This window comes from Carcharodon carcharias, chromosome 19 (assembly GCF_017639515.1).
Source record: "Carcharodon carcharias isolate sCarCar2 chromosome 19, sCarCar2.pri, whole genome shotgun sequence".
NCBI lineage: Eukaryota > Metazoa > Chordata > Chondrichthyes > Lamniformes > Lamnidae > Carcharodon > Carcharodon carcharias.
Genome location: NC_054485.1, coordinates 44653097 through 44680397, shown reverse-complemented (window position 1 = coordinate 44680397; position 27301 = coordinate 44653097).

Below are 27301 nucleotides of genomic sequence, written 5' to 3'. Positions count from 1 at the left end.
GTGGCCTCAAGAGGGTCAGGGCTGAGGAGGCAGTCTCCAGAGGAGATGAGGCCAGATGGAGATGTGAGGGTGTGTGTGAGAGAGTGAGTGGTAATGTCCTTTGAGCTGGCAGTGAATGACATGTCAGTGAATGTGTGATGGCCTTGTGAGTGTGTGAGTTTAGAGTGAAAAGATGGTTAACTTACCCTGATGGCACGGATGAGATCATTCCTCCATGTTTCTGCACTGGATGGCCAACATCTTATGTACAGCACTGGCACTGACCACCTCTGAAACTGCCTCCCAAGCCAGAGTGGTGAGTCTGATGGGCCCCCTGTGGCCAGAGCAGGAGTAGAGGACATTGCACCAGGCCTCCACAGCATCTAGAAGGCGACCCAGGGATGTATAACTGGATCGGGGGCTGCACTCTTCTTGGCTTTTGGGGCCATGTCTTCACTGGAGCAGTCCTGGGCTGCAAGCATTGAGAATTGTGCAGGCAGTTGCCGTTTAAATATGGCGCCCTGCTTGAGGAAGTGGTGGGGTAACGGCGTGGTGGGCAAATCAGAGGCCGCCCGTCAACAAGACAGCGTGTTTCCTGTGGTTGCATAATTAGAGGCGGGAATGGGATGACACGGTGCGAAAACCAAGCATTGCAGCCGGCGAGTAAAATGACTTTTCTCCCGCCTGTTACCGCACTTTGTGCAAATCTGGGACGATCCTGCCCAGAGAGTTAACATTTCAGACCGAGGTTGCCCTTCAATGTTAACTCTGGCTGGGATTTTCTGTGCCCGCTGAGGTAGGGCGTGTTCGGTGGCGTGAGCAAGCAATATGGCGCAATCAGTTTCACAACAGTGTGAAACCAGTTTGTGATCGTCCGCTCAGCCCACACGATGACGGGTCACATTGGATGTTGGGAACCTCATTGTAATACACCTGCGTTTCATTATTAGGCTGGAATCGCCCCTGCCCCAGACTGAATCATCTGCCCACATTGGCGGAAAAGAACGGCTATGTGTGTCACAACAGCATATATAAGGCATGCATCTGGCAGGCTGCTCTTCGTTCGGGACTTCACGGTTTGTTTGCCTGCCTTGCTTCAGGCAGCACTCGCAGTCATCTGCGCCAGGCTTCGCAGACAGCACCACTTCACTTTTAGGGGGGCTCATGGGCAGGTCTCTACCTATCAGATCTGTGGCTTTTCAATGGTTGCAGGGCTAAGGCTTGCTTGGGGAAGGGGGGCAGGGGAAGAGGCTGCAGGGCAAGGGCTGTACTGGGGAAGGGGGGTATTGCAGGGTGTGTGTAGGGGGCACATGTTGATCTGTGCAATTGGCCTCAAGATGGTGAGGGCTGAGGAGGCAGTCTCCAGGGGAGATGAGGCCAGATGGACATGTGAGTGCATGGGTGTGAGAATGGGTGGTGATGCCCCTTGAGCTGACAGTGAGTGAGATGCCAATGAATGTGTGATGGACTTGAGTGTGTGAGTTTAGAGTGATGAGATGGTTGCCATAACCTGGCTGAGATGGTTGATTAGATTAGATTATTCATCGTCTATCTGCATCGGATGGCCAACCTCTTCTGTGCAGCATTGGCACTGATCCCCACTGCCATTGCCTATCAAGCCAGAGTGGTAATGTTACTGCCCCTCCTGCGGCCAGAATGAGGATAGAGGACATTATAACGGGCCTCCACAGTGTCCAGAAGGCACTGGAGGGCTGCAGTCTTCTGCCTTTTGGGGCCATGTCTTCTTTACTTCAGTCCTGGGCTGGAAGCATTGAGCATGGCTGTACTTTAAACATGGTACCTGGCATGATGAAGCAGTGAGGTGACGCGTAGCTGGCGAATCAGAGCCACCTGCCATCAAAACGGCGTGTATCCCAGGAATGCATAAATAATGCGGCAGGTTTGGGATGCTACAGTAATTATGGTTTTATTTAGTGTGTAAAGTACCATTAAGAAAAATATGCATAAGGCAGATTACATGATTTGTAGTAACCAATAGAAGAGTAGCGCGGGCCACCTTAACAGTCAGCGTAGTAATAGAGTTGGAGCTGCTGCTGAGTACATTGTAAATAAACTTAATGTTTCCACCCGCGAAGTGTCTGCAGATCAACTCTATCATTACTAGTACAACTTGGCCAGCCTTTCAACAGACACCATTGTGGCCGGCGGGTAAAACATCATTTTTCCCGTCTGCTACTGCACTTAGTGCAAATCTGGGACAATTCCGCCCTCTGTTTCTCTCCACAGGTGCTGCCTGACCTGGTGAGTATTTCCAGCAATTTTTGTTTTTATTTTGGATTTCCAGCATCTGCAGTATGTTGCTTTTGTGATGTGGCATCGTTTTTTTTTGTTGGTTTACTCATTAAACCTCTTTTTGTTGTTGAGTTGATAAATGATTTGATTATCAGGCCTGAAACACTTTACACTTAATTTCCCCTCTGTCAGCATCAAGTCCAAACATATTTTTCATGGGCAGAGTAAACCTATACTCTGTTCAATGTCTGCCACGTTTCTTGGCACAAACTTGAAATAATAATCCTTCACTGCTCAATTTCATTGCTTCCCAAACTCTTTGAGCCTTTCGAATGAGATTGTGTTCTGAATTTGGGAGATTTTATGCTGTGACCTACATTCATTTGCACCTGATTTCAGACCGACTAATCTTCACTCTAACAGGACCTTTACATCCACTTTGACAGTGAGGTCACTGGGCTTATTTAGGTATTTGGCACCAATACATGATTAAACATGACAGACATTCTTTTAATTGAGGATTATTTCATCACCTTAATATTTTTCACTACACTGGTACTTCACCCTTGTATTGCAAAAGCTTGGAAAGATAAAATCTAGAATTTTATTGCCTGTTGTATTTTTTTGGAGTTCAGATAGACGTAGTTTCACAGGCCCTGTAGATTACTGTGAAATTCTAGGAGGATAAAGCTGAGTGCCACTGTGTGAAAATTCCATATATTCACCATGACATTGCTGAAAATGTGGTGATATCAATTAGCCTGCGCTAATTTTAAACCTACTTTTGGCACATGAAAGGACTTTGTCAATCTATTGCATTACTCTACTTAATGATGGATTCACTTTCATGTCAGTCTTTGATTTTGTAATAGTTCTGCAAATGTAATTAAGGTATGCAAAGGAAGTGCCAATGTTTTAAAGCTGGAGCTCATGCAGGAGAAAAGCTCAATGGCTACATGTCCATGTTAAACAACGTAATGGCCGTACATTCACTTTAATTCTTGCATCTTCAGTACCACTGAACAATTTCTGACTTAAAATGTAGCTCTGAAGCTGTTCACAAACATAAACTAGAATTAAAGGAATAAATTATTGCCCACATTTCTGGGCATCAGGAATTTTCCTTGGTAGAGTTTTACATGATGGCAATGTCCATTTTAAACTATTTTGAAACATTTGATTAATTTGTGCAAACATTTAATTTCCTGAGATCATGAGGGGTGCAATACAATGCAAGTTGTTTGTCTTGCTAATTGTCTTGTAACAGCTTGCACAGCTTTTCAAGAAAAATATTTTTAGTAAAAGAAATTTCTCAGAACTGAGATGCATATGAAGCAATGTGACGACGTTTTAAAAGATTTTTTTTTTTGTAAAGAGCTTTCAGATGCTTTAGATAATATAGCCAGACAAAAAGCTATTCGTATTAGTTGATGGCACAAGGACTAGAGGAAACAGATTTAAAGTTTTCAGTAAGAGATACGGGGGTTGAAGGGAGGTGGTGTGGGGTGTGAGGAAGAATTTTTTTATGCAACGACTGATAATGTCCTGGAGCACGCTAACTATTGGGATAGGGAAATGGAGGAAATTGGATGGGCACATCAGGGAAACAAACTTGCTGGGTTACAAGGATAGAATGGGGGAATGGGACTGAGTGGAATTCTCTACAGAGAGCTGGCACAGCCTCAATGGTAGTATTTTATCAGTGGCATGCCATTCCAAACTGCAGGACTGGAAGTGGGTGGCACTTCTGATCTCCTGTCGGGAGCTGGCTCCCACATAATTCTAATTAAAATTTCAAGTGCCAGTGGCGGGCATAGGAGGCACTTGCGATCACATGGTGGGGAAGATTCTCATTGATGAAACTTGCCATCAGCTGAGAATGTAGCAGAAATGGATGGGCTACAAAACAGCCTTCTGGACAAACAGAAAGGTCCTGTATCACGGCCACAGCTTTCCTGCCAACTCCATTGCCATAGTAATTTCTGTAATTGTTCAGTGCAACAGATTGTGATTCTCACCCCTCCACCTCCCCCTGCACTAATTTCTCCCCCCCCCCTCAACTTCCTACCTTATTATTATTTCCTGTCATTCAAAAACCCCATCACATCCAAGCCCTTGAATATCTAAGGCTAGCTGAGGCTGACGGAGACAGGCCCCACAGTTTAGTGACATGTACCTGTAGGTTCACCTCCAGGCCATCAGAGAACGCTGGGAGGCTCTCTTTCCCAAAGATGGGAAAAAAGGCCCTCCCGCCTGACCAAAGGTCACAGGAGAGGTGAGCAAACATGGGGCCCATACAAGAACTGGGTCCAGTGCAGGAAACGGGTCAACGACCTGCTCTGATCCACTAGGCTAAGTGTCAGGTTCGCATTTGTTTTCATATTCTTACATGGGATATGGACATTGCTGGCAAAGCCAGCATTTGTTGCTCATCCATAACTGCCCTTGAAGTGAGTTCTTTTTTATTCATTCACAGGATGTGGGTTTCGCTGGCTGGGCCAGCATTTATTGCCCATGCCTAGTTGCCCTTGAAAAGGTGGTGGTGGGCTGCTTTCTTGAACTGCTGCATTCTATTTGGTGTAGGTACACCCACAGTGCTGATAGGAAGGCAGTTCCCAGTGACAGTGAAGGAACAGTGATATATGTCCAAGTCAGGATGGTGAGTGACTTGGAGGGCAACTTCATGGTGGTGGTGCTCCCATCAATCTGCTATCCTTGTCTTTCCAGATGATAGTGGTCGTGGGTTTGGAAAGTGCTGTCTAAGGGGCCTTGATGAATATGTGCAGTGCATGCTGTAGATGGTACACACTGCTGCCACTGTTCATTGGTGGTGGAGGGAGTGAATGTTTGTGGATCTGGTGCTAATCAAGTGGGCTGCTTTGTCCTGGATGGTGTCAAGCTTCTTGAGTGTTGTGGGAACTGCACTCATCCAGGCAATGGGGAATATTCCCATCAAACTCCTGACTAGTGCCTTGTAAGATGGTGGACAGGCTTTGGGGAGTCAGGAGATGAGTTACCCATCACACAATTCCTAGTCCCTGACCTGCTCTTGCAGCCACATTATTTATATGGCTAGTCCAGTTCATTTTCTGGTCAATGGTAACCCCCAGGATGTTGATAGTGGAGGATTCGGTGATGGTAATGCCATTGAACATCAGAGGGTGATTGTTAGACTATATCTTGTAGGAGATGGGCATTACCTGGCACTTGTGTGGCACAAATGTAACTTGGCACTTGTCAGCCCAATGGATATTATCCTGGTCTTGCTGCATTTGGACATAGGCTGCTTCAGTAACTAAGGAGTCGTGAATAGTGCTGAACATTGTTCAATCATCAACGAACACTCCCACTTCTGACCTTATGATGGAAGGAAGGTCATTGATGAAGCAGCTGAAGATGCTGGGCCCAGGACCCTACCCTGAGGAACTCCTGCAATGATGTCCTGGAGCTGAGATGACTAACCTCCAACAATCACAGCTCCAGTTTTGCTTGGACTCCTTGATGCCACACTCCGTCAAATGCTGCCTTGATGTCAAGGGCAGTCACTCTCACCTCACCTTGGGGTTCAGCTCTTTTGTCCATGTTTGAACCAAGGCTGTAATGAGGCCAGGAGCTGAGTGGCCCTGGAGGAACCCAAACCGGGCATTAGTGAGAAGGTTATTGCTAAGCAAGTGCCACTTGATAGCACTGTTGATGACCCCTTCCATTAGCTGATGATTGAGTGTAGACTGATGGGGCAGTAGTTCACTGGGTTGGATTTGTCCTGCTTTTTGTGTACAGGACTTGCCTGGAGAATTTTCCATATAGCCGGATAGATGCCAGTGTTGCAGCTGTACTGGAATGGTTTGGCGAGGGGCGCGGCAAATTCTGGTGCACAAGTCTTCAGTACTATTGCCGGAACATTGTCAGGGCCCATAGTCTTTGCAATATCCAGTGCCTTCAGCTGTTTCTTGATATCATGAGGAGTGAATCAAATTGGCTGAAGACTGGCATCTGCAATGCTGGGGGCCTCCGGAGGAGGCCAAAATGGACCATCCACTCGGCACTTCAGGCTGAAGATTGTAGCAAATGCTTCAGACCTATCTTGTGTACTGATGTGGTGGGCTCCTCCATCAGTGAGGATGAGGATATTTGTGTAGCCCCTGCCTCTAGTGAGTTGTTTAATTGTCTATCACCATTCAGGACTGGATGTGGCAGGACTGCAGAACTTAGATCTGATCTGTTGGTTGTGGGGTCGCTTTACTCTGTCTACCACTTGCTGCTTACGCTGTTTGGCATGCAAGTAGTCCTGTGTTACAGCTTCACCAGGTTGACACCTCATTTTTAGGTATGCCTGGTGCTGCTCCAGGGTTTATTACCTAGCTTGATGGTATTGGTAGAGCGGGGGGATATGCCAGACCATGCAGTTACAGATTGTGTTGGAATACAATTCTGCTGCTGCCCACTGATGGCCCACAGTGCCTCATGGATGCCCAGTCTTGATTTACTAGATCTGTTTGAAATCTATCCCATTTAGCACGGTGGTAGTGCCACACAACACGATGGAGGGTATCCTCAATGTGAAGCTGGGACTTCATCTCCACAAGGACTTGTGTGGCGGTCACTCCTACCGATACTGTCATAGACAGATGCATCTGCGGCAGGCAGATTGGTGAGGATGAGGTCAAGTATGTTTTTCCCTCTTATTGGTTCTCTCACTCACCACCTGCCACAGACCTAATCTACCAGCTATGTCCTTTAGGACTCAGCCAGCTAGGTCTGTGGTGGTACCACCGAGCCACTCCTGGTGATGGACATTGAAATCCCCCATTCAGAGTACATGCTGTGCCCTTGCCACCCTCAGTGTTTCCTCCAAGTGCTGTTCAACATAGAGGAGCACTGATTCATCAGCTGAGGGGGGTACGGTATGTGGTAATCAGCAGGACGTTTCCTTGCCCATGTTTGACCTAATGCCATGAGACTTCATGAGATCTAGAGTCGACATTGAGAACTCCCAGGGCAACTTCCTACCCACTGTATACCACTGTGACACCACCTCTGCTGGGTCTGTCCTTCTGATGGGGCAAAGCATACCCAGGAATGCCCAGGGATTGTGATAGTGGTGTCTGGGACATTATCTGTAAGATATGATTCCGTGAGGATGATTGTGTCAGGCTGTTGCTTGACTAGTCTGTGAGACAGCTCTCCCAATTTTGGCACTAGCTCCCAGATGTTAGTAAGGAGGACTTTGCAGGGTTGACAGGGCTGAGCTTACCATTGTCATTTCTAGTGCCTAGGTCGATGCTGGGTGATCCATCCAGTTTCATTCCTTTTTTGGGGCTTTGTAGTGGTTTGATACAACTGAGTGGCTTGCTAGAGCTGTTAAGAGTCAAGTACATTGGGTCTGGAGTCAATAAACCAGATAAAGACATTAGTGAAGCAGATAGGTTTTGCGATAATCAAAGATAGTTTCATGGTCACCACTGAAACTAATTTTCAAATTGACATTTTATTAATTAAATTTGAGTTCCAACAGCTGCCATGGTGGGATTTGAACCAATGCCCCCAGAGCATTGGCCTGGATATCTGGATTACTAGTCACATGACAGTACCATTATACCACCATCTTCCTCTTACAAAAGGCATTCTCATGGGGCAATCAGTTGATTTATATTTGCGAGTGGGCAGCTATGCCATGTGGATGAATACATGATCAGCCACATGGCAATTGAGACCAAAGCGTGTGAACGTTTGGCTTATGTAAGCACTTGAATGTCATTGATGGGCCATGTCGGGGGATGGGGATGCGTGCATACAAGGAGGTTAGGTGTCACATGCCACTCATTAACCTGTGGAATTCTCTACCACGAAAGGCTGTGGAGGCCAAGTCACTGAATATGTTTAAGAATGGAATAGACAGATTCCTGGACTCTAAAGGTATCAAGGGGAATGGGGAGGGTGCGGGCTTTGAGATTGAGGATCAGCCATGATCATATTGAGTGGCAGAGCAGGCTTGAAGAGCCGAATGACCTGCTCCGGCTCCTATTTTCCATGTTATTCATGGCCTCCTCCTCAGCCATATCCAATTCATCCTCATCTGAGGAGGACTGCTGCTCCTCCTCATCCTGTTGCAACAATTCACATTCCCTGGCCACAATATGCAATGCATAGCAGGCTGTATGATATCTTGTGTGCTTTGTATTGGAGAACCACTCCAGACCAGTCAAGGAAGCAGAAGCCTGTTTTCAGCAAGTCAATAAATAGTTCGATGATGGCTCTGATGGGGGTGTGGGCTGCGTTGTACTGCTCTTCCACTGTGCTATGGAGATACCTTACTGCTGTCATCAACCAGGTCCAGAGGGGTCAGCCCTTGTCACCAAGGATCCAGCCATCGCCCAGGGCTGGCACCTCAAAAGACTCTGGGACCTGCGAGTTGCACAAAATTTGTCAGTCCTGAGGGCTCTCTGGGAACCAAACACAGACATGCATGATTCTTTGCCTGTGCTCGCAGACCAGTAGCACCTTTAAAGAGTGAAAACCCTTGTGTTTCATGAATGCTGCTGGCAGGTCTCTGAGAGCTGCAATGGACACACGAGTGCTGTCAATGACCTCTTGCATCCCAGTGAAACAAGCAATGGCCCTGAAGCTCAATGCCTTCATCTGTGGAGTAATTGATGAATTCATTCACATGACGGAAGAAGGGATTGGTCACCTCCTTTATGCCACCTACGTGTGGCAGCTTATGATATGCTAGATATGTCAGGTGTGGAGCCATGGAAAGCACTGGTGGCGAAAAATTGGATGCCACAATTGAGGTCCACTGACATGGAGTTCCTGCCAAATCCACATGGGTGTGAGTCTTGCAGCACAATCTCACATAATTCAGTGGCCACTTCCTGGCAAAGCCTCAGTCGTCTCCAACATCTGCAGGCTGCTCACGGCTTGGGGACATGGATGTGCACCAGTGTCTGTCTCCTACATTGCCTTCCCAGGATGGTTGCATCCCAACCATCTTCCTCCTCTGGTGCTGCCTGCTCTTGGTGTTGCAGCTTCAGTTGCTGGCTGGCAAGAGCTCTCCTTTGTCATATCCTCTCCTCCTGATCCCAAAGTTTTTGGAATGATGGGTGTGTATGAGACCCATGTGTATTCCAGCAACTGAATTGTGAGAAGACGCCATACAGTGAGATGAAAACATGTGTCTCCATGGATTTCACCCATTGAACTGATGATTAGTGAGACTGTCAATTCCCTTCATTGTCCATTATCAAAATATCCACCCACCGCTAGCTGGGCTTCTCTCATTTTGATCTCCATTCCTGGCACCACACATGCTTTTGGAGACATTGGGAAAATGGTACACATCAGGTTTGTGTTAGAACCCCTTTCCCTCCACCCTCGTCCTGTCATCTTCACACTTGTCCCCATTACCCTTGATCCTCTCAGCATCACTTTACGTCTTCCCCTCATAACCGCTCGACCTCCTCCCATTACCCTGGAAATGCCATTTCTTCCCCTGAGCCTACAGTCATCCCTGTCAACAATCCCGCTCTGACCCTCCGCCCTCCTTAGAGTTTTGTTAGACCCGTGACCCATCCAACGTAACCTTTGATTATCCCAACCCCAAACAGGAACTGCCTCCCCTACCAGATCAAATTTCCCCTGTGACTGTGGATGGTCCCTCTGCCAGCCAATACTCTGAGTTGGACCCACATATAGACAGTACTGACCCCAGCCTTTAGGATCCTCATTTTCATTAGATTGACAGGCTGTTCACACCCCCAACCCTCCGCTGCCCCCGACCGCATCCAGGACGTTAAGACCTACCCACCTCACGCCTCCATGCCCCCGACCTCACCCTCTGTCCTCCCTTGGATTCCTCTTCCACTCTTCCATGCCCCTGACCCCACTCCACACACCCCAAACCCCTGCTCACCCCTGGTGCTCTCGCTTGCCGGTCCTGAGCCTCTGTGCAAACTGCTGTTGTCTTGCTCCACCCCCTGTGCCACAGATTTAAAAAAAAACTGCTGACCTCAGACACAGCTGCAGAAAGCTGAGTGGTGCATGCAATCTTCAAATAAATGTAAACTGGGTGCCACGAGATTCCCGGGCGCCACTGAATTAATCTTGAAGTTAGGACTAAATTTCAAAGAATTGGGAAATAATGACATGCAAATGTATTGAAAGTAGGAACCTAACTTGGGAACAGTGCAAGGCCTGACCTGCCACTGCTGCGCTGACCTATGGTAGAGCTTTCCGTTGCCGTTGGCGGCCGGCATGTTTGGCGGCGTGAGCGGACAAAATGGCGAGAAGGCCAAAAATCAGCCTCACGATTTCGTGAAACCTGTTTGCATCCACCTATCTGCCCATCAGTGACGGGCTGTGTTTCCCACCGCTGCACGTCAGGAACCTGATTGGAATACATCTGCAAATCATTACAAGCACAGCTCGCCAGAATCAACCCCCGACAATGGATCATCCAGGCACGTAGGCGCATTTCACAATTGAACATAAGCGACGTGCACTTGGTGGGCTGCACTTTGCTCAGAACTTAGAGGTTTATTTGCCCTCCTTGCTTTGGGCAGCACTCGTAGTCGCCAGCGCCAGGCTTCACAGGCAGCACCACATCATTTTTAGGGGCACTCATGGGCAGGCTTTTACTTATGACACTAGGCATAAGGCAAGACAGTGGGGTTGGCTTTTCAATGGCTGCAGCGCTAGGGTTTGCTTGGGAAAGGAGGAGAAGTGGTTTCAGGCAAGGGAAGAGGCTGCAGGGCATTGGCATTACTGAAGAATGAGGGTATCCCAGTATGTGTGTAGGGACACATGTTGATCTGTGCAAGTGGCCTTAAGGGGTTGAGAGCTGAGGATGCAGTCTCCAGAGGAGTTGAGGCCAGATGGACATGTGAGGGCATGTATGAGAGAGTGAGTGGTGATGTCCCTTGAACTGGCAGTAAGTGAGATGTCAGTGAATGCGTGATGGGCTTGTGAGTGTGTGAGTTTAGAGGGAGGAGATGGTTGCCTTACCCTGGCAACACGGATGAGATCATCCATCCACTTTCTACACTGGAAGGCTGACCCCCTCTGCCATGTCCTCCCAAGCTTGAGTGGTGACTCTGATGGGACTCCTGTGGCCAAACTAGGGGTAGAGGACATCATGGCAGGCTCCAATAATGTACAGAGGTTGTCCCAGAGATGTGTTAATGATTCAGGGAACTGCAATCTTCTTGCCTTTCTGGGCCATGTCTTCTATGCAGCAGTCCAGAGCTGGAAGCACTGAGAGGTGTGCACACAGCTGCATTTTACATATGGCGGCCAGCGTGAGGAAGCAGTGAGGTGACAGGATGAAGGTTGAATGCCAGCACGGCCACCATCAAAATGGTATGTTTCCTGAGAATGCATTATTAATGAGGCGGGATTGGAACAATACGGCGTGACAAGCCGCCATTGCGGCGGGCGGGTAAAACATTCTTTTTCCCGCCCACTCCCACACTTAGTGCAAATCTGGGATGATTCTGTCCTTAATTTCTACATCTCAATCCACCGTCGGGAAATTTAAATTTCAGCCTAATGAAATGGAGCCTGCCACATTTCCTGCTCTTACAGGCCCCATAAACACTGCCAATGGACCAACTGGTTTCCTTTTGTGGCCTTATGTGTCTATGGCTCTGTGCCAATATCATGTTTGCAAAGAACTCAGATCTTTTACAAACTAAACAATCACATAATGAGGCTTATTAATCAACTGTCAATCTACATTGGTTTATGTCTGAAAAAAAGTAATGATTTTTGTACCAAATCTCCTAATTTTTAAGAGTTTATTTCCTGATATATGAGAAAGAAAGGTTAGCATGACTGAAATTGGCTGTTGCATTTCCTACATTACTGCAGGACCATACTGCAAAACTACTTCATTGGCTGTTAAGTTCTTTGGAACGAGCTGAGGTTGTGAAGGATGCTATGTAAAAACAAGGATTTCTTTCATTCAGTACTGTCTCTGGACCTGCATTGACCAAATGAGCCATGAAGCAGGCCTGAAAAGTTCAATGTCAAAGAAGGAATTGGTCATCTGGGGTCTGAATTATAAGGAAGGACTGGAGAACCCTGTGCTTTTCAACCATGGAAAGGAGGTGCCTGAGAACTAATTTTATGTAGTAATTAAGAATAGAAAAGATAAATTATGAATATTACTTTCGATTAAATTGTGAGAGGACCGCTGGTAGGTTTAGGTTGGATATCAGGAAGTTCCCCTTCAAGCAAAGAATGATCTTTGGACTTTCACATATGATAGGGGAGGAGAGAACCCAGGAAATGTTTAGGAAGCATTTTGATGCTGCATTGGGTGAGCATAAGACCTCTCTAGATGGATGAATTCAAATGGACCAGATGGCCTTCCTCATTCATAACTATTTTGTCGTCTTGTGAACGATGGCTTCATGCCAAGAAAGTGATTGGCATCCTCGAGTCAGCAGGAGCTGGGAACAATGAACAGCTTTGATGGTTCCACCTTATCAAGGCAAGTGTCACTATCTTTGTACCTTAACACATGATCATGATTGATTTAATAAATCCCAAAGTGTGATCTATATCACCTGAAGGGAAGTAGCGCACAATGCATGAAGACAATCTTTTGTCCCTTTTCTGAACACACTCATTGTAGAAAAATGATGAGACCCACAAGTAGCTTGCACTGATCAGCTCTGCCACAGAACTCAGATACACACTGAAATAGGAATGAAGGGGATGGAAAATGACTTTCTGCAATATTGTAAAACAGCTAATGGGGTCGGCAGCAACACATTTAATGGATCCACACATTGAAAACATTGGCTGCACACAACAATAATATTTTAAGAGGAACATTGGTTGTCAGCTATTTTCATATCCAATTTTTATTTACATTGAAGTCATATGAAATCCTTTCATAGCTCTAACTCTAATATACAGTGAATCTACACTTTATCCTTTTCTTGCTTTTTTAATCTGTTTTGATGTAGCCCTACAACTGAGGCCTAACTTAGACCGATGTACAGGTTCAATGTTGGCTCTTTGCTTTAGTATTCTAAATACAACACAAAATACAAATGCAAGAATTCCATTTTTAGAACCTTATCTTATTTATCAGATTAAAACACACCTGATTATATAACCTGCCAAGCAGGTTGCAGAGCCTCCATGTTGTAATGAAGAGGGATATCTGCGCTAGGAGATTCCTCTGGCCTTCTGATACTCGGATGCCATGGCTACTGTGGAAATCCCAGTTATATACATGAAAAGAGTTTCCACCAAAGTTAGCAAAGTTGAAGAAGCTCTGAGATAATTTATGGCAACTCTTAGTTCTTTTACTTTACAGGTCTTCGCAATCTGAAGATGTGTACTGTTGTTAGGCTGAGCAGGTCAAAGGGTAGAGGTCAGGCAAACAGTCAGGTTTGCAAAAGGATGATCATTATCATACAAAATATGATTATTCTACACAGGGAACCTGAGCATAGCCACATGAGATAATGAAATTGTGAGCCCTAATGACAATGTCCAGTGTCTTCAAGTGTGTGTAAAATATATTGAGCTTTACTCCAATGGCAGTCACAAACTACATTTTAAAATTTACCAACCATCTCCCTGTGATTTGCTGTTGGACAAGAAAGATGAGAAACAACTTTGCACAATGCTATTTGTTTAAATTCTCTCCCTGATCCATTATCTTATCTTTGTTGTTGGAAGAGCAGAGAAGAATATTTTTGCACAATGAGTGGTTAGAATTTGGAATGCACTGCCTGATAGGGCAGTGAATATAGATTCAGTAGTAGCCTTCAACGGGATATAGGGTAAATCCTTGAAGGGGGAAATAATTGCAAGGATATGGGAAAAGAATTGGAGACTGGAATTAACTGTATTGCTCTTTGAAAGAATCTATGAGGTGAATGGCCTCCTCTTGCACTCTACTGTTCTATTCTACACCCTGGTGAGATAAGCAAGCGGTTGTAGGTAGGTGAACCCATTACAAATGGCCTTTTTTTCAGCACCATTACTTGAACTTTAAATGTTGCACCCTTTAAGTTGAATGCGTTCTTGCTGAAGGACTGGCTACATAGTGAAGCAATGAGGAGGCAATACTTGCAAAAATGTATAGTTGGCCTGGACACCTAGGGCTTGATCTTTGGGCCCCACCAGGACCAGGATCGGAGGCGGGGTAGGTTGCCAACCCTCTAGATTGGCCTGGAGTCTCGAGGAATTGAAGATAAATCTCCAGGATATACTGTATCCTGGAGAAAAATCATAGGGACAGTAACAAACACTTTTTAAATCATTTTCTTTGAATGTTTCTCTTTACCAGATACAAAATTATTAAAAATGTCGGAAAAAAGTAGGCTGTTTGGCTAACAGCCAAGTATCATCCAATTGGATAATAAGTCTTTTTGCTTTTCAATTCACATTGGAAGGCAGTAAGTCACAGTGTTGGATGTGTGGGTGACTAATGGCTGGAGTGTGGGGGAAATTCTTGTGATGAAACCTCCAGGAATACACTTGATCATAGTTGGCAACCCTGGGGAGAGTGGTGGAGGGGTATTAAAAATAGCCCCGCCAACTGCTTTGCCAGTTCCCCGGCTCCATCCTGCTCCTGAATAATTTTTGCAGAAGTGAGATGGGGGTGAGGGTATTGGGTAACAGGGTTACCCGCTTATGCCAAGTAGCCAAATATGATTGTTGAGAATCATTAAAGGCCAATTAAAGAAGGCCAGCTGGGATTTTCTGGTCTCCTTCCAGGTTCCTCCCTGCAGGTGGATGCAAAATTCTTTTTTTATTTTAAATTTTTAAAAGTTGGAAAGGCGGCACCTCCATCTTAAAGCACCATCTTTCTCACTAACCTTCCATTGCAACCCGGTGCTCCTTCTAAACCAGAAGGCCTCTGATTGGCCTTCCAGCTTCGAGATCCCACCTGCCATTCTTATTGTAGTGAACGATTTTCTGGCCATTAATTAGTCATTCAGGGAAAATCACAATGAGTGACTCTTTGCCACACAGTGTGGGCCTCTAACCCACATTTCAGCTTGATGGAGAAGTTTGGAAGCCCACAGGGAAAATCCTGCCCTTAGTAATGATTACTTGAAGCTGTGCATCACTTGGTGGCATCCCACCATTTGATTGATCCTATTTAGGGTCCTTTCTGTTCATCGTACATGAGGACGAGATTAGAAAAGCACACCCTAGGCTTCGCAACAGTGACGGCACCTCATAATCACTTTGTTGGTTGTAAAGCAGTCTGAGCTGTCCGGAGGTATCAAAAGTGCGATGAGCATGCACTTTTCTCTTATTGTAACCCTTTTGACAGGCAAGCCAGCAATCAAAACTGGATGGCCAGTCTCTAGCCTCTGTTTGTAACAAACAATGCTTTAGGGCCTGAATTTTCTGGTTGGCATGCAGGGGCAGGCCCCACTCGCCGACGCATAAAATGACACGTGGTGACATCACCGCGCGTCATTCCAATCTTCAGTTCGGCGGGTGCGTAACAGAGTTGGCTGCGCGCCCGCCAAACTGTCAAAGGCCTATTAAGGCCATTTAACAGCTAGTTAAACTAATTGTCTGGCCTGCCTTAAGATTGGCAGGCAGGTAAAGAGCCCAGGCAGCCTTCGCATTTATCATGAATTGTCATCCATGGGTGGGATGAGCTTTCATGAAGGGTTTACAAATCAAATAAAATTCTTTATTAAAATTCTTGGACGTGTCCCAGCTCATGTGACACTGTCACATGAGGGGACATGTCCGAATAATTGTTTAAATCTTTCTTTCAGTTTTCCATGGTGACATTAAACTCCCTGAGGCAGTTCTGTGCCTCAGGGAGATTTCTGCACTCTTTCCTGCGCATGCATGTAAGAGCGCAGGCCCTGACTCTCCCTCCTCCACACAGGGAGTGCTGAGCGCTTCCGGGTGTGTGTCACACTGGGCAGGCCTTAATTGGCCCACCCATGTAAAAGGGCTGCACACCCATTCCTGCTCAGCCGTTCCCCGATGGGGAGAAAATTCTCCCCTAGAGTCTATTTTTAAGGCTGATTCTTTTTCAAACAAGAGCTGTCATCTCTGAGAAAGGAACACCAAAATAATCAGAGCTATAATTAAAAGATGTTATCAAAACAACAAGACTGTTTCATATGGATTCAAAGCTTACTTAACTGGGATTAACAGATCAGGAAAATGTAAAAGGATTTACAAACTGTCATTGCATGGAAATAATGTATAGAATAGATGGAACCTTACTGGCATGAATAAATAAATTTAAGACCAGGAAATGCAATGTGACTGCGGGGGTCAGGGGTGGGGGGTGTGGAGGTGGGGGTGCGGTGGGGTGTGGGGGGTGGGGGTTGGTGCGGGGGGTGGAAATATTGAGTGAAAAGGAACTAAAACAAACATTTCCATATGTTAAGTATCAGGAAAGTGACAGATTTATATTTATCCCTGCAGCAAGTTTTAACTATTGAATAGAAGATCTTTGATTCCTGCTCAGAGCAACACACCCATTCTGTTTTTGTGCTGTGCTAAATCAGGATATATGGGCCCAAGTGTTGTATTACAGAATGCTCGTTTTTCTGGCATTTCACAAACAATCAAGGTCCCAAAATGGTGGCAGGATGTCTGTGATATTTCTGGGCGAAAATGCCTCATTTGCAATAGGGAGTAAAGATAAATCGACAGCGTACTTTACCTCTGCCTGAAGGAAATGTCAAGCCTTTTGTATAATCACTCCAAGATTGGTCTTCCATTGTGGGCTGCACTCTGAGAAGCCAGCCCTCAGGAGCTGAAGCAAGGAACATGAGTAGTTTACCTATTCTCAGTGCTTACCCAGACCCAGTGCTCATCCAGTTCCAGAGGTTGTTTAGTCCCCAGTGGGGGTCTGAACAATGCACATTGCTATTAATGTGCAAACCAGCCAGCAGCTTGTGGCAAGGAAAGGACACCTCATAGATTGTGAATTACCATAAGTTGCTGGACCATTTGCCTTGGTCCACTATTAACTTTGCAAGAATGGCATCTTCACTTCCCCTTGATTTTCATGAAGTTGTTCCATTTGCACGTTAATTGCCCATTAAACCCACCACAGAAAGTTAAGTTTAGTAATTATTAGTGTAAGCACCCTCTTGAACATCTCTTGCTCAGAATTAAGTAAATAATGTTAAGTGAGGACTTTCATTCTTTCTGGGTTCACTTTCTGTGTTGTTGTCTCCATTAATCCACTTTTTTTCTTTCCCTCTCTATTTCACATGATTTGACGTTGAATTCATCTTCTTTTTGACACCATCCTCTGTTTATTTCCCAATTTTGTAATTTCATTGGTTAAGGAGATACACTGTTTCTTCTTTAAGGCTATTTCTCTTTCCATCAAGAGCTATCTGAGAAAGGAACACCAAAGTAACCAGAGCTATAAATAAAAGATGCCCTCAAAACAGCAAGGCAGTATGGAAAGATAAATTTAGATTCATACCCGGAAGATAAGCACCATCAATGCCATTTTTATTTTGAGAGAAGCAATGGAGAGCTATCAGGGAGGCCAATGCATGATAAGAATTGTATTCACAATCTAGAGAAGGGTTAAGACCGGATGCCTAATGAGGAAGTCTGGAGATGTGCTAGAATTTGTGAGTCCCTGAGAAGTATGTAAAACTATTACAGGACATGGGCAAGGAATGCCAGGCAAAAGTAAGAAGCAATGTGGGGAGAGTGAGAGTTTCAAAACTAAAGTTGGATTACACCAAGAATCAGCACTATGTAACAAGGCTGGTATCATAACTGTCTTATCCTTTCCCCTCCCTAGTTGTTATAGATGTTCTAAATGAGCTGGATAGTGTCATGGTCAATGATGTTTGCAAATGAAATTCAGCTATGTAGTGGGTATAACATGACTGAGCACCTGGAGAACTGGAGCACAGCACTGGAAGACAGAGTTATGAAGATCAGTAGACCAGGCTTAATGGATGAACTATCGGTTTGAGCCAAGGGAAGAAGATCAGAGTGAAGGTGTAAAGATTATGGGTGACAACTTGAAGATAGTGAGTAGGTCCAAGGACCTGGGTCAGTGGTGGCAGAAGGTGGAAGTATGGAAATGGAAATTAAGCAATAGATTAGCTCTGGTTGAAGTAATTGGAAGAAGTCGAGTGGATTTCCAGAATCCGCAGTTTTTTTGCTTTTATTTTATGCAGTGGAGAGTTATGTGGTTAAAAATATTGCTGAAACTGAAAAGACAAGACAGTTGTGATAAAAACAAAAAAACTGCGGATGCTGGAAATCCAAAACAAAAACAGAATTACCTGGAAAAACTCAGCAGGTCTGGCAGCATCGGTGGAGAAGAAAAGAGTTGACATTTCGAGTCCTCATGACCCTTCGACAGAACTTGAGTTCGAGTCCAAGAAAGAGTTGAAAGACAGTTGTGATACCAGCCTTGTTACATAGTGCAGAAACTTGGGCAACATCAAGAAGAGAGGAAAAATGACTAGATACTAATGAGTTGTGGATGCTGAGAGGGACATGTGGAGTAACAAGAAAGGACAAAATCAGGAACCAGCACATCAGGGGTCAGTGAAGATTGTGGGAGCACCTAAGAAAGTAGCTGAGAAGAGATTGAAATGGTATGGTCATGTACGGTGGAGAGAGAGATGGAGGAAATGTGGTAAGGCAAGTAATGGAGATGGGACTGCCAGGAAGAAGAAAAGGAAGGCCTATGACCAGATAGAAAGATGCGGTGATGAGAGGCTTAAACACAGCAGGATTGGAAGAGGACTGGGTGACTGATAGGAGGAGAAGGAGAAGGATGATCAACATTGTGGTGACCCCAAGTAAAATCGGAGAAGCTGAAAGAAGATGAGTAAAAAAAAAGATACACTCTTTGCCCTATTGCTCACTGAGATCCCAGATGCCCTGTTACCTCACTGTGCAGCAACAACATAGATCAAAAACGTAAAAGCCTAAACGTGCAATTGTAATTCTAACGAAGCACAGTTCAACAAAATGTCGCTCAATATCAGAATGGGTTTGAGGAAAGTCTGAAAAGGGCAGAGAGGTAGTGAGGTGGAGAGGTTTAGGAAGGGAATTTCCGTGCATGGGGCCTTAACAGCTAAATGCACAGTCAGCAATGCAAATGGAGGCTCTTTCTCTATTAAATTGACTCATAGGGTGCTGAAGATGTGGAATGAGAAGCTAAGGGTAGGCAATGGAGAGTATGAAAAAGTTAGAGAGAATTGGATAGATATTTATGTCAATGGGTCAACTTGAAACTTTTATTTTTGGGACCAACCAGAGATACTAGAAAGTATTACAAAGTATTTACAATACAGAAACAGACCATTTAGCCCAACAAGTCCATGCTCCAGGGACAGATTAGTCTTTTCTGACCCTGCTCTTTCTTATGTTTCAATTGTGTGAGCATTGAGCAAACTGGTGCAAAATTAATTTCTCTGCCACCAGTTAATATTATAAATGGATTAACATTTCATTTAAAATAGCAGAAAGAAACATTTGTCATGAGTTTGTAACATCGCCAATATTTTCCACCAATGCATTTTAGTGTAAAGTGTTTTTGAATATCGAATGTTTACTATTCCAACACAGATTCCATTGCCAAGAGCTAAACCAGCTTACAAAAGAAAGCTGCAGAATAAGAAGATAATTTATTTAAAAAACTGGCGGTAAGTAATTAAACGTGGATTGTGTTTTAATGTCATCAATGTGGATGAAGCACAAATAAGGAACAGAGCAGCTGCTGGAGAAGGTGATCTTCAAAGATTGAATCCCAGGACCATTGTCTAATAACTATTCCGAGATCTACTAAAAACTCTTGTTATAAGCTATCACCAAGAGCACTGACTATCCTATGTGGTACTGAGCCACTCACACTGCAATGGCTTCAGTGTTCACTCTCCTATCTGGAATAAGTTATCTGATTGCAGCCAGAAAGTTTCATGGTCGGCTTTAGGACACCCTGCCCTGGGGGAGAGGAGTTAAAAAGAACCAGCTAGATCTCCCACTGCTGATTACCATCCAGTATTCCTTCCACGTAGTGCACACCAGCAGAGATTAAGTACCAGGCCCAGAGGTGATCCAGGATTTCCACCCAAATTTCTATCAAAGTTATGTCAGTGGAGACGGAGAATCCTATGGGAAATTCTGGACGACCAGACTTGACACCTGGAGAACTTTTCTTATTCTTTGGAATTCTCTACCCCAGAGGGCAGTGGGTGCTTAGACATTTGAGGCTAAGGCTGAGAGATTTTTGAACACCCGGGGAATCAAGCGACATGGGGGTAGGTCAGGAAAGTGGAGTTAAGGTCGAAGCCATAATCTTATTCAATAGTGGAGCAGGCTTGAGGGGGCATATGACTTATTTCTGCTCCTATCTCTTAAGTTCTTATGTTCTCCATTGCTCTTCCTTGAATACTGCCATACGATTTTGTTTTGTGTCCTGCTCGGTTTATTACTTCATCTGAAAGACAGCATAACCAATGGTGTAGCACTCCTTCAGTACTGCACTAGATTGCCAGCATGGATTGTGTCTAAGTCGGAACATCAGACGAGATAGGATTGGCTGGATTTTCAGGCAGGAACTTTCAAGCAGATTGGCAATCTGACTCAGTTCCCACACCATCAGAAATTACAGCCCGAAGTATGAAGACGAGAGACAACGTACAGGGAAAACCACACATCTGCCAGGATCCTCATAATTTATCTGCTCATAGCACAGAGAGACAATTGAGGAAAAGTGATCATCTGCAGGGTTCTGGGAGAGTGAGAAAGCATGACCATTAATATCTACCACAGCAACAAAATATTACATTTATATAGCATCCTTAGTGGCAGTGTGTTACAGTTCACTCAGGGAATCTGAGTTGCTGTGGCAGCTTACACTTTTACATGCGTGTTGTAGCTTGGAACTATGGATAATGATAGTAGAGGCTCCAACATTCTTCCCATCACACTGGTGCATGTTGGAAGGATTTGCCAGTTGATGCTGTTTGGCTGGGTTATGAAAACACCTTCCCTTGCCATCAAGTCTTGGGTTGGGACTCAAACTAGCAACTCCTGGCTCAGATGCAGCGGTACAACCCAATACACCACAAGACCTCCTCCTCACACAGTGAAACACTCCCAAGGTGCTTCACCGGAGCATATTCAGATGGAATTCTTCAAAAAGATCCTGGTATTGAAGCAGGTTTCTGAGAATGCAGCAGGTTTTGATGTGTTATACAGTTGGAAAGAGCAGAGAGCAGAAGACAGGAAAGGTAAGGGATTGTAGATTGAAAAAGACCCATTGCCACTGCCTCAGTGTTGCCAGATCCCTGTAGACCATTCAAAGCCATTGGAGAAGGGAGTCTCTGGAGAACCTGTGCAATCTGGACTGTCAGGACCTGAGTGAGAGTGGGTTAATAGATGTCTGGAGACTTCAGATGGAATACTGGTGAATGCGACTCAAGGGCAGAAACATTTGAGTGGAAAGTGAGAGATCCTGCATAGCAGAGACCGATTTGGAAAGACTGTGAGGAAGTAATGTGAGTACTTGTAACTATGTGAGGCGTATCTTTGTTATATCGACTATTTAATCTGAAATTTATCGCTTTATTTGAAATATCTTCGTCTGTTAATTAATGTTTGAATTATGTTGATTTCAGTCAGCTTGTTGCAGTAAACGTTTTAAAAAGTGAAATCTTGACCCCCGGTTTTCTTTCCGTTGGCATCGTTGGGGTTCCTTTCTTTTGGATAAGTTATTGGTCTCTACGGAGATCATAACAGGAAACTAGGAACACCACAGGAAGTGAAGGATATATATCTAATAATTTCCACTCAGAGTGTTGCGGGCACGCACTGCTGCTGCCAAATGCGAGTGGTGCATTTTTAGGTGGAAGTGAGCATGCTCTTCCTGCCTGCAATATTGAAGACTTAATTGGCTGATCAGCAACCAAAAAACTGGCCAATTTCCAGGTTCAGGTGATTTGCTGTTGTAGCACATTGGCTCCTTGGAAGCTGTGTGGCTCATGACAGGCGCACAAATCTCCAGTTGCTGGCTGTCACCTTCTGGATTTATCTTAATTCAGTAACTTGAGGAATGTGAAGAGAGGTGATGTGAATCCTTACTTGTCCCATTACCAACCCTTTGATCTTTCAACATGAAACATTTGGTTATTTAATCTCTCCTTCTCTCCACCCTATCACAGACCTTCCAGTTTGCCCTTATTCCCACCCTTCTACCTTTCATTTGATCAAAGTATATTTTTTTTCTAACTTCTCTCAGTTCTGATGATAGGTCAAAGACTTGATCATCAACTCTGTTTCTCCTTACACTGGTGTTGCCAGACCTGCTGAGTATTTCCAGCATTTTCTGTTTTTTTTATATTTCAAGTGGCAGTGCTCCTCCATCAGTGCTGTGGTGTTCCTCTCACCCTTCCTTCTGGTGCTGGTGCCAGTCCTTTCACTGTCCGAAAGCATAAAATCAGAAGGAGAAGATGGAGGTAAAAGAAGGAGATTTAAGAGGGAAGTAAGAGGTTTATGTTCACACCAACTGCAGCTTACACATCACATCGGATAGCAGGTTGAGGGTGAGCTGGGCGTTGAGAATGAGTTTAAGGCAGGGACATACCACCATCTTGAATGTTCTCATCAATGCCAGATTCAATGGGTACTCTCACAGCCAGCCCCATGATATAGAGCACTATCTCCTCTAGATGGCTTAGGCAATTCAGGCGTGCCTGGCCACATTGGTTCTATTCCATTTGTTCCCTTCTACTGTGACATCTTGTCCCATGAGAAAGGGGAGCACATCAGTGATTGTGTTGCACTATATTTGGGCAATGTGCCTGCCTTGGCTGAACAGCTGGTGGTATTTGGAGGCAGCGAGAGATGAGTATGGTGCAGGCTTCATTTGGAGTTCTGTAAGGGGATGTTAGGCCTGAGTCCTGAGTGTTGAGGACCGCTGATAGGTAAATGATGGATGTGTTGTGCATTGAGCATCGTGAGAGGTTGGTGGTATGATTTTCAGGAGAGGCATCACTAGCGAGGCCACATTGATTTCCCATCCCTAATTCTCCTTGAGAAGGTGGTTGCACGCTATCTTCTTCAACCGCTGCAGTGCATGTGGTATAGGTACACCCAGTGCTGTTTGGGAGGGAGTTTTGGATTTTGGTCCAGCGACAGTGGAGGAACGGTGATACAGTTCCAACTCAGGATGTTGTGTAATTTGGAAATGAACTTGCAGGTGGTGGTGTTCCCAGGCATCTGCTGTCCTTGTCCTTTGAGACCGTAGAGGTCACAGATGAGCAAGGCGCCACCAAAAAAGAAGTAAAGATGCATTTCACTGACCTTGATCACCTGTATGAGGTCGTTGAATTTCTTCTGGCAATGCTGCCAGATTCCAGGAGTCAGCCTTGCTACCTGTTCCCATACCCTTCAGAGTGTGTTCCTTGAGGGCTTCCTGCCACCAACCCCCGTAGAAACATGGCATTTCTTCTCTTGTCAAACTCCATCACCAAGGCTTCCAGCACTGCCCCCTTGAATCTGGGAGACTTCTGCCCCCTCTGGTGCTCCGTTTGTCCTGTTTCAATTTGCTTTCAGTCACTACAGCTTTCCTTTAAGAAGGGCAGGCTGCCTTTAAGAGCTGGAGGCCAGCTGCAACATATGCTACCCTCGCATGCTGCCAGGCTCCCATTCCACCTGTGTTCAGCCAGCTGGCAGCGCAGGCTGCACTTGGCTGAAAGCTGCATTCATTGGAAATGAAGAGGCAGCACCAAGTTTGGTATCTGCGTCCTCAACAGGACCAAGCGAGGGCGGGTCACGAATCATGACCCACACACCTGAAAACAGGAGGAAACAAATTTTTAGCCCAAGGCGTTATTATTGCTGTTTGTATTGAGGTACTTTGAAATAGTGTATGGGGTTAATGAGATAGGTCAGACTGGGAAATAAGGGGCAGTCTTAACCCACAGTTAGTTGGAGTCACGCATTTAGACAAGTGTTTAACAAAGTGGCCATTTATCCTGCCTGTGTTTTCTCCAATCTGAAGCAGATCATATCATCAGCAGCAAGTACAGTATACCAGGTTAGACAAAGTACAGCTAGATTTCTGTCCCACAAAGAAGGAGTGCTTGGTGTTCAGAACAGAGGTGTGGATAGATGAATGGGTAGATGTTGCACCTCCTGTTCTTGAATGGACAGATGCCAGGAAAAAAGTGAACCAAGGTGTCATGAAGTGTCACCCACTTAACTAAGTCATCGTTTGAACAATCAATTATGCATGGCTGATGTGGCCAGGGTGTACTCAGAAACAGGATGACAGCAAGTGCTGGGTGATATTTATCAGATGGCCCCTTTGGTGCATCTGATGATCTGATAGTCTGGGAAGTGCATGTCACTGAAGTGAAACGGATTATTGCTGTGGGAAACGGAAATATGTGGCTACAAAGCAGATTGTTGTGCAATTAGAAAGAAAAAAAAGAATTTGTGTTTATAAAGTGCCTTCCATGGCCTAAATCCAAAACACTTTACATCACATACTGTTGAATTATAGTCTATGTTGTAATGTAGGAAACATGGCAGCCAATTTCCACACAGTAATGCAATAATATGAAATCTTGCACAAATCTGTACGTGGAAATATAACAAGTAGCAGTGTGATGATGACTGGATAATCTGTTTTGCGTGATGTTGGTTGAGAGATAAACGTTGGTCAGGACATTTTGTAGATTCCCTCTAGAGCGGCCCAAGGCTGCAGCTGCGGCTGTGGCTGCGGCAGCCGCAGCCCATGTACACAGGCAGGAAGGGAGGGCCGCTAAGCCTGCCTGGAGCAGTGGTTCCTCTTCCCTGCACCCCCAGATCTGCCCTCGGGAGGCCACCTCCAAGCAGCTAAATGGTCCCCTGCTGCTTCCAGAAACCTAGAGGCTGACTGGAAAATTCCTTCAACAGGTAGCCCAGACCAGCATACCAGTCAGCAGTACCTGCCCCACCTCCGATCCCAGCTGGTGGGGCTAAAAATACAACCATTGGCTTCAGATGAAGTGAGACTAGGGATTCCTAGCTTAAAGTTTTTCAGAGAAGTGAAGTGGGTAGAAGAATGGCATGATTAATTAAAAGTCATTGTAAGGAAAAATTTTAGTACTGGTATTAATCATGGACTGTAGTGGTTCAAGAAGGCAGCTCACCACCTCCTTCTGAAGGGCAACTAGGGATGGGAAAAAGTTGCTAGCTTAGCCAGTGCCGCCACACCCCATGAACAAATAAAAAAAAAAGTCTCTTCAGGTAGAAATAAGGCATAATAAGGAATCTGTTACTATATTGGGCATTACAGACCACTGAATAATGAAAAGAAACCATTAGGGACTTCTAAAAGTGCTTCGAGAGGTTTAAAGTGGTGACATTGTTCAAATTACTAACCGGCTAAAGTAGACTATAACAAAAACAGAATTACCTGGAAAAACTCAGCAGGTCTGGCAGCATCGGCAGAGAAGAAAAGAGTTGACGTTTCGAGTCCTCATGACCCTTCGACAGAACTTCAGTCATGAGAAGGGTCATGAGGACTCGAAACATCAACTCTTTTCTTCTCCGCCGATGCTGCCAGACCTGCTGAGTTTTTCCAGGTAATTCTGTTTTTGTTTTGGATTTCCAGCATCCGCAGTTTTTTTGTTTTTATCTAAAGTAGACTATGATAGGACAAATGCTTGTGATAGAGTTCTAAAGATGCATCAAGGACTGCCCACACAGTCAGTTGCATGTCCAGCATTAGAAAGATGCAGTGTTACTGTTATGTTCCTTCTATAGGGTCTCTTGTTCAGCAAACACATTTGCACACCTATCTACTGGTGAGTGAGTTGGTAATCAAGTAAATGTAGATGAAGAGACCATTGTAAAATGCTGTTTATTCATATAAGTAACAGAGCACTCACACATGTGTGCTTCTCAAACACAAACTTATTCTAAAACTACTGATTAACAATTGCTACAGAGCAATTAGGTAATACAATCACATAGTCAATCTGCTCACATTCTCTTAAAGATATATTGCACCTCAGATTACCACAGTTACGTTAGTTTCTGGGCAGTGAAGAAGGACAAATAAGGGTGGAGAATATTTGAGGCATTATTAGCCAAAACCAATCAGGCTGGCAGTCATAAATCACATCTTGATAGCTGACACATTCCTAATCACATCATTCAATGGAATGAAAATCAGGCAGATTCTGCAAAAGATATGAGATCCACCCTGCCCATTTACCACCCAAGTGGTGAATGCAGAATTCTTCCCCATTTTTCTATTGAATATTAAGATAGAAGAAAGAACTTTAAACTACCTCTTGATGTATTTGAAGGACCTTAACTGGGAAATATTATGGAAATTTACCCAGCCAACTGGAACATAATATGTGATAGCTTTTGAACTTGGACCACAATATATTTCATCTGAGCTATTGTCAAAATGTTCAATGCAGCTTTCATTTCAATGTCACTGTTAATGCCACATGTACATTACTCTTTATCACACACCCTGAATGCCTGTGTAATAAACTCATTTCAAAAGGGCAAAACTGTTTTGAAATGGAAGGTCTGTTTTATATCTGCGAGATAATTTTGAAAAATACTATTGCTTTGGAAAACCCCCGTACTGTTAGCAGGAACAATATGGCTAGAATTTACCCCCTGATTTCAGACAGTATTGGGCGGGTGGAACAGGATGTGTGACAGGACAATGCCACTATTAATAATAATGCAATTCAGTGCCCTCAGACACTTAAAGCTGGCTCAAGGACAGAAAACAGCAAATTGTGATGTGTGGTTATTTTTCAGACTGGAGGATGGTAGACAGTGGTGTTCCCCAAGAGTCAATGTGAGAACCACGACCTTTTCGGTGTATGTAAATGACTGGGGCCTTGGAATACAGAGTAAAATTTCAAAATTTGCCGATACCAAACTTGGAGAATGACAAATGGCAAGGATGATGCAAATCAACTGCAATAGGACATAGATAGGTTAGTAGAATGGGCATACAAGTGGAATTTAGTAAAAGTGTGAGGTGATACATTTGGCAGGAGGAATAGGGAGAGGCAATATAGACTTAATGCCACAGAAGTGT